Source organism: Pan troglodytes, chromosome X (genome assembly GCF_028858775.2).
Source record: "Pan troglodytes isolate AG18354 chromosome X, NHGRI_mPanTro3-v2.0_pri, whole genome shotgun sequence".
In the NCBI taxonomy this organism is placed as follows: domain Eukaryota; kingdom Metazoa; phylum Chordata; class Mammalia; order Primates; family Hominidae; genus Pan; species Pan troglodytes.
In genome coordinates, this window is record NC_072421.2 from 153334634 (window position 1) to 153349656 (window position 15023).

Consider the following 15023-nt stretch of genomic DNA (forward strand, 5'->3'; position numbering starts at 1 on the left):
GTCACTTGGGACCTCTGAACGTAAGGTGGCTAAAGTCAGGTATAGAATATATTTTTGTACAGGCTGCAATAACTTAAGAACAGCCTATTTAAGTTCTCCCTAGGCTTTATCCAGATTTCAACTGAAATGTGCATTCTCTAACAGACACTTAGAGAAAAATAAAAGATGGTTATTTATTTGGTTATGAATAAAGAAAGAAGTGACACCAGCTATTTCTCTTTACTTCAAACCCTTGGCAAAAAAAAAAACAGTGTTACAATCCAAAAGTTTCCTTAATAGTGAATGTAGGTGCCTTTAGATAATGGTTTCTTCTTGCTTGACTCTTGGTATCTATCTTTTCTGGCCTCAAGATAGACAAAGATACTGGGTTGCTTCCCAGGGTATCTTGATGGAAATGAATGTAACAACAATAACAGCAGCACCCTAGACCCTACCAAAGTGTTCTACATTAGAAGCAAGTCTATGTCTTGCAATGCCATCTTCTCAAGTATAATAAACAGGGTGGAAGTAGTGGTTGTGGTTGCCATGTATATCAGCGTGAATCCAGTGAAGACAGCAGAGGCAAGACAAGTGTTAGGGAAACAAAGAGTTTAATATAGGATTCAAGGTTACAAAAATGTGTGACAAACTGGGAAGTGAAGGTCTGGAAGGCAGGTACCAGAAGATCAGAAGAACAGTCCTAGTACTTTCACTTGAGGCAGTGACATAGGCAGACAGGTCGGAGCTTGCTGGAAAACCTAAGAATCCCTGTATGTCTGCTTGCTGATATGGTTTTGCTGTGTCCCCACCCAAATCTCACCTTGAATTTTAATCCCTATAATCCCCACATGTCCAGGGAGGGACCTGGTGGGAGGTGATTGGACCATGGGGGCAGTTTCCTCCATGTTGTTCTCATGATAGTGAGGGAGTTCTCATGAGATCTGATGGTTTTATAAGTGTTTGACAGTTCCTCCTTCACACACTCACTCTCTCCTGATACCTTGTGAAGAAGGTGGCTGCTTCCCCTTCCACCATGATTGTAAGTTTCCTGAGGCCTCCCCAGCCTTGCGAAACTGTGAGTCAATTAAACCTCTTTCCTTTATTAACTGCCCAGTCTCGGGTAGTATCTGTACAGTAGTATGAGAGAAGACTAATACACTTGCCAAAGTTGGTGTGTGAAGAGAGACATGTGGAAAGGTTTATGGAAGCCACAGCTTCAGTAGATCTGATGCCAAGTACCAAGTAGTAGGCTTGCAGCCCCAGTTGGTTAGCATGACTAACAGTCCACAGAATGAGTTGGATGTGGAATGGAAAAGGTTGAGGAAAAGCTGCGACACACCAGGCACCTAAGCATCTTTGTATCCTTTGAAGGGTACTGGCCTCTACTTTTGTTCTGCTTTCCAAGTCTCATATAAGTGCAACTCACTGAGAAAAGCTAACCCTAAAACCATCTAGGGTAAGGGGATTCTATGAAATTCTCAGCTTCTGGCAAAAGCAATGGTGCCAGTCTAGCATAGCCCAGTTCCTCCTAGACTCATTCATAGTATTGGCTCTACTGCTTTGTCAAGACAATTTTGGTAAGTTAAAGCATTCTTCTGGTCAGAATACACTGTACAAAATTATTTTGGGTTCGTGCTATTTATTAAGCCCAAACAATCTAAATCCAAAATGCTGTGACTTTTTACATCTCTTCCAAAGAGAAAAAAAATCATGGCAATATTCTGTATAAGAAAACTAACATGCACGGGCTGACACCATGTTTTTTCTTTTTAAATCCCCATTGCAAGTTTAGAAAAGCACAAAGAAAACTTTAAGAAGTCTCATAGAGAATATTGAACTCAAGACTGCAACTTACAGACTTTCACTGCTGGCCAAGATGGAGTAACAGATACAGGGCATTTACCTACCTGCGTGAAATAACACCCCCGGAAAGACAAAATATATGAAGCAACAGTTTTCAAGACACTGGACACTAGGCAACAAAGGACAGTGATATTTCGAAGAGTTGAATCCTACAATTGTACCAGCTTATTCTGAAGAGAGAGTAACTAGGTCATAATACAATGAGGAGGAACCCAGGCAGAGCCTGGCAGATTCCCTGGGTTGAGATGTGACTTGAGATTTCCAGGAAGATCAAGACAGATGTCTTTGCAGGATAGAGTACTAGAGAGGAGAGAGCTGCACAGAAAGGACTCCAGATCTGAGGAAACTACTCAATGGCAGAGAAAGAACCACCCGAAAAAAGATTAGACGGAAGAGTTTCCTGCACTCACGCAGTACCAGAAGTAGTGCCTGTATATGCATTCAAACTGGAAAATTTCATGAATCACAGAGTATTTGATAGAGTACCCAGAAAGGTCTTACCTCAGTAATGGAGAATAAATAACCCTAGTCCAGAGCTTCTCAACCTTGGCACTGTTGGCATTTGGAGCCAGATATTTTTTGTCATGTGGGGCTGTCCTGTGCATTGTATTATAGTATTTTGCCAGCATCCCTGGCCATCAATCTACTAGATGCCAGGGCCACTGTCTTCCCAGTTCTGACAACCAAAAACGTTCCAAATGATTTCACAAAGTTGGGAAGACAAAATTGTCCCTGATTGAGAACCATTGCTGTAGACTAAACACACCTCTCATCCAGCTTGATACATTTTAAAAGTAAGACCTGAGAGGATGAAACTGTTTTCCAGGTAACTGCATCCCACAACAAACCTCAAGAATATATTTATGGAAACACAAACACAGCACGCAAATTAAAATTCAATGTGTAAGGCAGCAAATACAAAATTACCGGTCACACAAAGAAGCAGGAAAATATGACCAACGATAAGATAAAAAAATTTATCAATTTAAATAAATGGAGAACTGACATGTTAGAATTAGCAAAGATATAAAAACAGCTATTAATGTTGTATTCCATGTGTTCTAAAAGGTAAGCAGAGACATGAAATAAAAAGGCACATTTAATTTCTAGAAATTAAGACTAGGATATCTGAGATGTAAAATACACAGGATTGGATTAATGACCTAGTAGACACAGCAGAAGTAGAAATTACTGACCTTGAAGACTAAGCAATAGAAACTCTCCAAATGAAACACATCAATTAAAAGATAAAGTGTTAAATGTCAAAGTGTATTTTTAGAGTCAACTCTTACCTTTAAGAAACTCACTTAAAATGTTAATATAGGTTAAAGGTAAAAGCATGGGAAAATATACCATGCAGACAGTAATGAGAAAACTGCAGTAGATGTCAGAGCAAAGGATATTGCCAGGGATAGAGAAGATTGTTTCATAATGATAAGTGGGTAAATTCATCAGGTGTCAGGGTTTTTAGGGTTTAAGGTTGGGGATTAGGATTACCAGTTTAAAATCTAGGAGTTAGGTTTTGGGCTTCCTCTGGAGCCTGCATGGTCTGAGAAGAAAAAGCAATGAAATACTTCAGGCTTGGTGGTACTTCAGATTCTGATCTTCAATCTGCCTGTTAACATACATTTTTAGTCTTCAAATTAGCTGCTCCATACATTCCATCTAGGATTTATAGTTGTGGGAGAGACACAATAGAGTGTGCTTTCTCCATCTTGCCCAGAATTTGAACTCCAGTGCAAAATAACCCTAACCCCAAAACTTGGTGTTATAAAACAATTGCGGTGTTTTATTTCCTAAGGTTCAGGTTCAGGTGTAAGCTTTGGGATTAAGAAATTGAGTTCAGGTTAGGGTTTGAGTTCAGCTTGAGCTTCTGTTTTAGAATTAGTGCTGACATCAGGGATTGGGTTGGGATTATTATTGAGGTTTGGATTCATACTCAGATTGAAGGTTTTGGGTTTTTTTTTTTTGTTTTGGTTTTTTTTTTAGACAGAGTCTTGCTCTGTCACCCAGGCTGGAGTGCAGTGGCACAATCTTGGCTCACTGCAACCTCCGCCTCCTGGATTCAAGCAATTCTCCTGTTTCAGCTTCCCAAGTAGCTGGGACTACAAGCACACACCACCACGCCTGGCTAATTTTTGTATTTTTAGTAGAGACAGGGTTTCACCATCTTGGCCAGGCTGGCCTCGAACTCCTTACCTCAAGTGATCCACCTGCCTCGGCCTCCCAAAGTGCTGGGATTATAGGCATGAGCCACCGCACCCAGCCAGATTGAAGGTTTTGAATTGGAATCAAGTTCAAATTTAGGATTGAGGTCATAGTCAGGGTTTGGTTAGGTTTAGGATTGATCAGGTTACAGGCATGGGTTCAGGTTTAGGGGTTTTGGTAAGGTTCTAGCTCAGGTGAGTTTAGGCTTAGAGTTTAGGGGTTCCATTTCAAGTTAAGACTCTGGATCAGTTTTATGGCTTAGGGATTTGGGTTCAAGTCTGGGTTAGATTTTGAGTTTGGAATTAAGGTTTATATTTATGGTTAGGGTTTAGGGTATAAGGCTTGGGTTAGGGTTAGTGTGGATGTTGAGTCTGAGGTTTGGGCTTAGTTTGAAATTTGGTTTGGGCTCAGGCTTGTACTCTGACTTGACTTTGATTTTAGGGTGTATGGATTCAGACTTGGGTTCTGGTTCAGGTTCAGAGTTTGGATTTGTATTTGTGTTAGGATTTGGGGTTGGATTAAAGGACATTATTGAAATGCAGTTTGGTTCTGGGCTGGAGTTAAGGTAGGGATTTGGTTCAGTTTGAGGTCTGTGTTGAAGCTCGGGCTCTGAGTCCAGTTCATGTTGGAGCTCTGACTAGAGCTCAGTTTGGACTAGAGCTTGGGCTCTGGCTGAGATTGAGATTAGGGCAGGGGCTTAGGATGGAGCTAGGTGCAGGATAGTTCTCCAGATATCCTTGGACCATCCCAGTTCTCCCTTCTTTCTCACTCGTAATTTTCAAGAATAATTGTAGAATGTCTGGGAATGCAACACCCTGAGATAAGGAAGAGCTAGTTGGAACAGCCCAGGCTTTGTTCCAGTGCCCCTCACCCAGAACAGGATGTCATACGACGCTTTAGACAAGTAGTTCCTGTACTCCCCAGGGTATAAAATCCAGAGCAAACTGCTTTCCAGGATCCTTCAATTGCAGTGCAAGTGAGGCATGCACAGACAAGACTCTATCTGCCCTGAGCAGCTTTCCTGAACCTTGGGGGACTGGCTCACAGTGAATCCTAGGCTTCTGTTTTCTCTTACTGCCTATTTGTAATTAATACATTTGCTTCATCATATAACTTGTCTCACCAGACCCAGACAAGTTGGTAAGCAGTGCACAGTGAACCTGCTTTATGCAAGTTTATGGCTGGGGCTGGAAATGGTAATGGGATTGGGATTAGCTAGGTTTGGATTCTAGTTCAGGTTCAGATTTGGATTTAGGGTTTTCATGTTCAGGTTCAGGCTCTAGCTTGGGTTTGGAGTTTAGTAGTTTGGGTTCAAGGTTCAGGTCTGGATTCAGATTTACAATTTGGGGTTTGGGTTCAGGATTATGATTTAGGTTTGGAGTCAGTGCTGGAGTGATTCACATTTGGGCTTGAGCTCTCACTCAGGTTTAGTTTTAAGTCTTAAGCCTGAGGTATCACTCTCATTCAATGTCAGAATTTAAGAGCAAATTTGATTGGAATTTGGTTTCAGATTACAGTTAGTGTTAGGGTTGAGTTCACGGTTTAAGTCATGTTTTGAGTTTAGGTTTAGATTGGATTTATGGTTTGGGCGTGGGCTTGGGCTCAGACTCTGGCAATGGTTTTATGTTCAGGGATTTAGGCTTGGGTACGAATTCAGGTTAGAGTTGCTATTTGGCTCCAGGTCAAACTCAGGGCATGGGTCAGGCATTAGGTATATGATTGGAATAGAGGTCCGGGTTTGGGTGTGGTCTCGTTTGGATGCAGGGGTTGACTTGAGTTCAAGTTTGGATTCAGGGGTCTGGGCTGAGGACAATGTTGGCTCTAATTTATGGTTGTGGTTGGTTTTGGAATGTGGTTCAGGTTAGAGTTTTGGGCTCAGGTTTGAACTAGTGCTCCGCTCACACTGGAGTTGGTGCCATGGATGGGGATGGGGTTTGGGCCAGTGTTGAGGCTGGGTTTGAGTTTGGGACCATGGAAAAGGTTGAAGTTGAGGTTAGTGTTGGGATCAGGATTTGGGTAAAGGATCAGGTCAGGGTTTGGAATTAAGTCAGGATATGATCCCTCAGCCTGGGCCTTGCCTCAGACTTGGTTTTAGAGTTTGGGTTTTGAATTCAGGTTAGTGGTCAGGTGCAGTGTTCTAGTCATGTTTGGAGTTTGAGTTTAGGGTTAGAGTATCAGTTTGAGTTTGGGTTCATGCTTAGGCCTTCTTTTGGGGGCTAGGTTGAAGTCAGGGTGTAGCTCAGGCATAGGGTTTAGGTTTGGGTTTGGTTTTAGGATTCAGGCTTGGGCTGGGGTGTAGTTAGGTTCCAGTTAGGTTCTAGTTCAGGATTTCGGAGTTAAATTTTAGGTTCACATTCAGACTTTGGATTGCGGTTCACATTCATGCCCAGACTTGGGCTTTGACTCCATTTCAATATTATGGCTAAGGGCTTTGGATTAGGATTTTGATTGGGGTTCAGGTTTTGCCTTTAGGTTTGAGTCAGGCTTTAATGTTTAGAGTTTGAGTAAATTATGCTTTAATTTCAGAGTTTGGATTTAGGTTATATTTCAGGTTTAGGGCTTTAGTTTGGTGTAGTTGTGGTTGGGGACAGGGTTTGGAACCCAGGTTTGGTTCTGGGTTGAAGTCAGCATTGTGGTTGGGATTCAGGTTGGTGTTTGGTTCAAAATGGGTTTTGGGATTTGGCTTTGGCTCAAGCTCAGGCTCTATTTCTAGCTTGACAGCTCAAGCTCTCACTGGTGCTGGGACTGGGATTGATGTCAAGTGTGGGTGTGGGATGTCAGGGTTGGGTTTGGGGTTGGGGGCAGGATTTGAATTGGGTTTTTTATGGTGCTCAGGCTTGAGTCCTGACTTGGCTTTGTTTTGGGGTTTAGGGATTCCAGCTTGGGTTCAGGCTTTAGAAATTTGAGTTAGGTTCTAGTTCAGGTTTGTGTATATGGGTTTAGATTGGAGGTTGAGGTTGGAGTTTTTGGTTTTAAGAATTTAAGGTTGGGTATGTGGTTGGGGTTAGGAACGGTTGGGGACAGAGTTCAAGTCAGGGTCGATTTGGGGGTTGGGGTAAGGGTTTGGACTCAGCTTGGACTCAGTTCTCAGGCTGGGGCTTGGCATGGGCTGGAGCTGGCACTTGGACTTGGCCTGTTCTTTGAATGTACTGGGGCTAAGGCTTAGCCTGAATTGGGGATACGGTTCAGGTTGTGACTAGAGTTTTTTGTTTCTGATTATGTTTGGATTAGGGTTGGGGTTGAGGTCAAAGTTCGGGGTTGGAATTTCATCAGGAGTATTGATCAGGATTCAGATCAAGCTCTGATTCAGGCTTGGTTTCGGCATTTAAGGGTATGAGTTCTTGTTCATGTTTACAGTTTGGATCCTGGTTCATGTTTAGGGTTAAGGTTAATTTTAGGGTTGAAGTTCAGGTTCAGATTCTGGTTGAGAGTTCACCTTTGGGTTTGAGTTGGCTTTACAGTTTAGGGTTCATGTTTGTGTTCTCCTTTGGATTTGTCTTTAGGGTTTAGATGTGAGGTCTGAGTAGTAGTCAAGTACGATTTTAAAGTTTAGGGTTGGTGTTGTGGTCAGGGTTGCTTTTGGTGTAGTGTCTAGGTTCATGCTCAGGTTTGTACCAGGGCTGAAGCTAGGGCTTGGCTTGGCTTGGGTTAGGGTTAGGTAGGGTTGGGGTGCTGGTTTTGACTAGAACTTGGGCTAGGATTGAGTTGGGGCTGCTTTGGATTATTGTGATTGTGTCGTGGAACCCCAAATTCAAACTCGTGTACCCAATGCACAGCTGAAGCCAAACACCGAGACACCAGTTCTTGGAGATAGAGAAAGGTTTATTAGATTTTGCCAAAGCAAGAAGGCGGGAGAGCAAGATCTGTCAAATCTGCCTTAACAAAAAGATGCAGCAAGGAGTTTTTATGCAGCTAGGGAATAAGGGAGGATTTCAGAGAACTGAAGGGCAAAGTCTGTGTTTCTTCAATCTCAGATAACACCTGGAACAACCAGACTTCTGGGCATCAACAGCTGGTTGCAATGTCCTTCAAAACATTCATTCCTTCTGCCATTTTTTTTTTCATGGCCCTGAAGTTATCTCCTCCTGCTTGACAAAGAAAGAATATGTCAGTAGTTTATAATTATATTGTGGAAACAGGGAATAATGGGCCAAAAATGAGTAGTTAACATGTTTAAGCAGTGGTCTGATCAGAATTTTCATTATTTCAGTCACTAAAATGCTGGGATGCTGAAATCTCAAGGGGCCTGATTACAGTTGGATTAGGGTGGCATGGAGTCAAAGTTGGGAACAGCATTGGCCTTGATATGGACTGGTGTTCTGTCTTGTTTAGGCTTGGGCTCTGACTTGGGCTTGGTTTTAGGTTCAGGTTCAAATGTTCAGGTTCAGGTTCTGACTTGTGTTCAGTGTTTGGCTTTTAGTTGGGATTTAGTATTAGGGTTAGTATTAGGATGGGCTTGGGGTTTGGCTTGTTTGTCAGGTCAATGTTAGAATTGGGGTTCTAGGGCTAAGTTTTAGGGTTTAGGGGTTCAAGTACATGTTCTGGTTCTCATGTAAGTATAGTGTTCTGGGATTTTGGTGGGGTTCAGCTTTGGGTTTGATTGGGGTTTGTGGTTGAGCTTGAACTTGGACTCTCACTTGTGCTCAGTTTCAATGTATAGGGGGGTTCGTGTGCTGGTTCAGTTTTAGTGTTGTGTTTCAAAGACCAGAGCCAAGATCACAATGGTAGAAGGCAGATTTAACCCAGAGGAGGGCAGACCCCAGAGTGCAGGGGGCGGGGTCCTGAGCTTAAAGGGTGGCATCGCCCTGGAGTTAGAGGAAACAGCCTGGCCCCAAATGGTGAAGCTGTGGAAACAAAAGGCTGAGCCACATGAGCATAGGCAGAGGCCTGAGCTTCAGGCCCAGGGTGAGCAGTCTCATCCTTAGATGGAGGAGCAGTGGGTGCAGCTGGGAACAAAAGAATGAGCCATGCCCCCAGAGGGCAGAACCACAGGCCCAGATGTCAGTTTCATGGTTAAGGGTTTAGGTTTGGGTTAGAGTTTGGGATTAGTGTTTATGGTTAAAATTAGAGGTACAGTAATCGTTGTAATTGGAGTTAGGTTTGGGTTTGGCTTTGACTTTGGGGCTTGGTATGGTTCAGGTTTATGCCTGGGTTGGGCTCCTGATTTAAGCTTGGTTTTAAAGTTTAGAAGTTTGGACTAAGGTTTTATTCAGCTTCAATGTTTGGCTTCAGGTTTCAGCTTGGGTTTAGAGTTTAGGTTTTGGGTCAGGTTACATTTGGTTTAAAGTTTGAGTTTGTGTTCAATTCTGGTTAAGGATTTTGGATTGGTGTAGGGGTCAGGGTTCAGGTCATGATCTGTTTGGAATTCAGAGTTTGGATTTGGGTTCAAGTTTGGGATCGAGGTTTATGGTAAGGGTTAGGGTTGGAATTGGAGTTGGGGTTTGATTCAGATTTGGATTGCAGTTTATGTCCTGGCCTGTGCATAGGCTCTGAATGAAGCTTGACTTTAGAGTTTAGGGGGTTGAATTAGGGTTTTGGTTCATGTTCATAGTTCACCTTCTGGTTCAGGTTGGTATTGATGTTATGGATGGGATCAGGTTTGATGTCAGTGTCTGATTGGAATCTGGTTGGGGTTTGGGATTAGACTCTTGACTTGGGCTGGATTTTAGGGTATAGGACTTTGGCCTCGATTTGGGTTAGGGTTTAGTGTTTAGGACTAGGGTTCAGATGTGGATAGGATTTGTGGTTTTGTATTGGGGTCACGGTTATGATTGACAAACAGGTCACATAAAGAGTTTAGGATTGTGGTTGGGACTTGGGCTTAGGCTCAGGATAGGGTTAATAGGTTTCAGTTGGATCCTAGTTTACATTTGGATTAAGTGTCAAGATTTCTGGATTTGGGTTCAAGTGTGGGGATGGTTTTGTAACAGTGAAACAGCAAAAAAACTAACATAACTAATTCTATTTTTGTTTAAGGGACATTTACCCATTCCTGCACATAGGCTAGGATAATTTTAGAGCACTGAGATAATATGGAAAAACAGCAATCACGTAGCTTTTAAAACTAACTCTGAGGTTAAAGAAAAAAGCATGTAAACAACTAACTGTGTTTTGTTAAAAGACTTATAGGAGCATTGTGACCTGACCAAGGACAAAGAATTTCCCAACCTCCTTGGGCCCTCACTGGCGCCCAGATGTCTGAAGTTGTTGGTCACTTCTAGATCCCAACTCCTTCCTCTACCTCTTGCCTTTAACATTAAAAGAACCTAAAATTTATAGTGACTTAAGATGATACTTTAGGATGCTAGCATGTCATTTTCTAGGTTTGCTGGCTTTCTTAATAAACCTGCTTTTCCTCTCACCTCCTGTCTCTTGAGTTTTGTCTTTCAAGTAGCAAGCAGCTGAACCTGGGTTCAGTTACAATTTCAGGATACAGGCTCAATTCTGGTTTAGGACTTACGGTGGGTGTTACCACTACGGTTAGGGTGAAATTGATGTTGAGTTTCACTTTGGGATAATATTGAGTTTTGATTATGGTTTCAGATTTAGGCACTCAAGCTGAACTGGGGAAAATTGAGTTAGGGTTAGAGTCAGAAGTCTAGGTCAGGTTAAAGGTCAGGATCAAAGTTAGGGGTCAGAGATTGGGTCAGGGTCAGGGTCTGGGTTATAAATATGGGTTGGGGTTGGTGTCTGGATCTGGGTTGGGTAGGGGTTGGGGTCAGGGTCAGGGTTGGATCAGGGTCAGTGTCAGCATAGGGTTAAGTTTAGGGGTTAGGGTTAGGTTTTGGATCAGTGTTGGGGTCAGGGTCGTTATCACATTTTCCTCATTAGTTTAGCTTTATAATAAGTGTTAGGGTACAGATGTGTGAGTTCCTTAAGTTTGTGTTTATTCAGTGTTGTCTATTATAGGTTTAGAAACAGTTTGCTGGGAATTTAATTGAGATTGCACTGAATATATAGATCAACTTTGAAGCAATTTTTATCTTAACTATGTCTAGTCTACCAATGGTGAATAAGGAATATCTCTGCATTTATTTACGTTTTGTTTCTTTTAACTGTGTTTCTAGTTTTTATGAATGCATATGTGTACCTTTTTAAAAAATTTATACTTAAGAACTTTAATTTTGAGGCCTGCTGTTGTAAATGATATTGATTTTTTAAAATACTGTATTCCAGCTTTCAAATTCCAGTTTTATCCATACATAATTGCTGATACGTAGGACATCAATTGACTTTTGTCCGTTGACCATCTACTTTGCTTTTTATCTCTATCCATTTTGGTCAAGGCAAGGGATGGTAGGCTCTCTTTCAGTTTTAATTTCCAAAATCATGGCATGGAATTATCAGAACAATGGATTTTCAGAGATTCACGGGGACCGCAGGACCGCAGGCCTATGGGCACCGCTAAGTCGTGAGCGCCTGAGCATCCTGTACTGCCCCCAACGGCCTGTAGGGGCATGCAAACCCACCTTTTTGGACCCTCATGAGGCCCCCATGTTCCCCGCGTAGACATCCGGCAGCTCCACAGTGAGGACCAAGCTTTGTTCTCAGGTTTCACCCAGGAGGTGCTGCTGTGGCTACAGGACAGCTTGGGGCCATGCCCAGGGAGGACCCAAATCTCCTTCTCCTCAGGACCCACCTGGGAGACCCCTCTGTGGCTAAGGAACACCTGGGGGTCATGCCCAGGGAGGACCCAAGCCTCCTTCTGCTCAGGAGGGACCGGGGGAAGCACCCTGGCTTCAGGACACCTGAAGGTGAGGAAGAAGGTTCCTGTCCATGCCCTGAGTGCAGAGGAGGGAACGCTGCCATATGTTTTACTTTCTCATGTTGTTAGGGATCCTTGGGGTGTAACTTTTCTGGCCGGAAACCTTTGTGGCTAGTGGAGCCTTTGCTGCAGTTTTACCCTGGCCCGCTGGACTCGTTCTACCCACTTGGCCTGGTAGGCTGCACTCAGCTCATGCTACTGGCCTGGAGCCCATGCCTGCCAAGGGCGAGTCAGGCGTGGAGTGGTGAGGGGTGTCTGAGCGATTGTAGGGTCTGGCCACTGCACAGTCAGACACGCCAGCTGCTGCAGTGGGGCAGGCAGCTCAGGGTGCCGGCATGGGTGCTGGCTCTCTGCAAGGCTGTAGCTGGACCAGGCACACCACAAGCAGCTTCCACACCTGGCACCAGGGAACATGGTGGCAACCGGAAGCTTGGAGGCACAGAGAATCACAGGGCCCCAAAGAGGGAGTCACAGCCTTGGCTGGGGGAGCTCCCAGATCTGGGCTCCCCCAAGGGCTGCAGCTCTTCTCTCCTTCTCTTTGCTCACAATGTCGCGAGCAAGGGACATGTCTCAGCCCTGTTTGTGTTACAGCTCTTTTAGCCTTGCCACTCGGTGGGTTCCAAGTTCTTGTTCTGCAACTAGGAAGAATGAGGTATACAGAGAAGTGGAGGGTGAGCAAGACAAAGAGGAGCTTTAATGAGCAATAGAACAGCTCAGAGGAGACCCACAGGGGTAACTCCTTTCCACAGGTAGGGGGTCCTGAAGAGTGTTCAGCTCCTAGCAGAGAGGGTAGCTCCTCTCTGCAGCTGGTTGTCCCATTGTCTGCTCTGCTCTGGCTGAGCCCGGGGCTTTTATGGGCCTCAGAGGGGAGGAAGTGCAAGCAATTGGTCCATGTGTGGCCATGAGCAGGCCCAGAATGGGCACCACAAGTTCTCACTCTGGTCGGCAGGACTCGCAGCCCAGCCCCCAGCCTCCAGGCCCTCTCCGGCCTGAAGGTGGGGCCTCACTAGGGAACCACCCCCTTCCACCCAGGAGCCTTTCTGCCTCCTGCTGCACTAAGGGGCACCTACAGGCCAGCACCAAGCCAGCCTCAGCCCACCCCTTCAGCTTCCCCCCAGCGCTTGTCAGTGCCCAAAGTCCAGAAGGGTCCGAGGTGGCAGGGGGCTGACATGGCCATTGAGCAAGTGGGAGCCCCACCCTCCTAGGCACAGGACCTGGGCATCTGCACTCTGCACCCTCTGCATTCTACCCTCGCAGGCTCAGGGGTGTCTGCTCCTGCTGCCTGGCTTCTCCTGGCTCCCAGTACCTGCTCCAATCTGCGAGGTGGATTGGGGCTGAGCTCAGGTGCTATCACAGCCTGGCCAGCTCAGCCTGGCCCCATCGTGGCAGCTCCCAGGGCACCGGGCTCCAGGAGGGCACCAGCTGGTCCCTGACTCCTACTGGCTCCATGGAGTGCAGCACTGCCCCAGGCCCAGCTCCGCCTCCTCCGTGTGCCCTCCCCGTAGTGGTGGTGGGTGAGCAGCAACACGGTGTCAGGGTCCGGAGCAGTAGAGTCTCTGGGCCTGGGAGCAGGTCCCACCCGGCCATGCGAGGGTGGAGGCAGCACATTTGACTGCCTCAGGGATGCAGGGCACAGGGGACACAGGGCACAGGGGTTCCACTGCCACCACTGTTGCTCCTGGAGCCGCTCCTGCCACCAGCACTCGCACCTCCCTGCTGCAGGCGGCATGATGGCAGCAGCCGCTCCAGACAACCTGCCGCTGCCATCAACGTTATATTTATTTTATTTTACAAAAGTGTCCCTTCGTTGAGGGTTTGGTATTCATCATCACAGCAAGCCCAAGTGTTTTTTTTCCAGATTTGGATTTGCTTCTGGAGAAAATCTTGGTACAGAGAAAGGGGAAACCCTGAGAGCAACACAGGGGATCCCCTCAGAGCCCCCAGGACATACACTCTACAGACTTGCTTTTATTTGTGTCTAAGTGGCTCGTTTATCTTACCGTATTAAACTGCTTGAAAATTTTGAAGAGTAAGTGTCTTAAAACTCACAACATTGTTTTAAGTGTGAATAGTATACTTATGTCTGTGAAAAGAAGAACTTTAGGCAAAATAAATTTAAACAGAGTTTATTTGTGCAAAAGAATGATTCATGAATTGAGAAGCACCAAAACAGAAAACGCATTATGGGCTCCACGCTCGCAGAGTAAGGAGAGATTTTAGAGGTGGAAGCTAAGTGAAGAAATGGCCTGATTGGCTCCAGCTAGATGACTGCCTGATTTGGGGAATGGTTCTGTGGGCATCCCTAGGCTTATAGCCAACCAACTGCTGGGCTCTTTGTGATTGACTTCAGTTGGTTTGTTAATTTTTTTAAAGTGAGTTACTAGAAATGCCTCCAAGTTAAGTTTGCGTTTGCTTAGGAAGACCTCAGGGTAATGACCTCCTCCTTATTTGCTTTAACATGTCAAAACCATAATTCATTTTCATTTTACTTTCCTGGCATTAATAGAAGTAAACTCACAACATTTTTGTTGTTGTTATTCACAAAGTCGGTTTAATTGGCAGCATACTTGTAATGGTACATAAAGGAATGTGTGTCTTATAATCATTGGTGTCTTAGATTATATGAAATATGTTAACTCTATTAAGCTTTGTTATTAAACTGTAACATGAATTGAGCTCCCACTTTTCTCCTAGGCTTTGGCCATTTAAAATACACTCAAATGTCACTTAAGGAGGGGGATGCTTTCTGTGAAATGTGTCCTTAAGTGCTTTTATCATTGTGCGAACATCATGGAGTGTACTTGCACAAACCCAGATGGTATAGCCTACACCTTGCCACACCTAGGCTATATGGTCTAGCCTATTGTTCCTAGGGTACAAACCTGTGCAGCATGGTGCTGTACCGAATACTGCATGCAGTTTTTACTACAATGGGAAGTATCTGTGTATCTATCTAAACATAGAAAAGAATGCTGTGAGCCATGAGGTTATGACAAGATGGTTAGGAAGAAATTTTTAAGCTCCATTATAATCTCATAGGACCACCATCCTATGTATATGATGTGTGACTGTAAAATCAGAATTAGTTAAAAAAGTCAGCTAACATTAAGCTGTGAACTCAGATGGTCCTGGGGTCTTTTCCAGTGGGAGATCTTTAAACACTATTCAAAGCTGTTCTATGCTGATATTCATAGTTTCATTATTTCAG

General features: G+C 44.5%; 1 protein-coding gene across 2 annotated transcripts in view; it reads left to right on the forward strand.

The window, feature by feature from the left end:
- The window catches only part of VAMP7 (vesicle associated membrane protein 7), a 78778-nt gene that overhangs the window by 63274 nt on the left and 481 nt on the right, over positions 1-15023 (forward strand). The window lies entirely within an intron of this gene.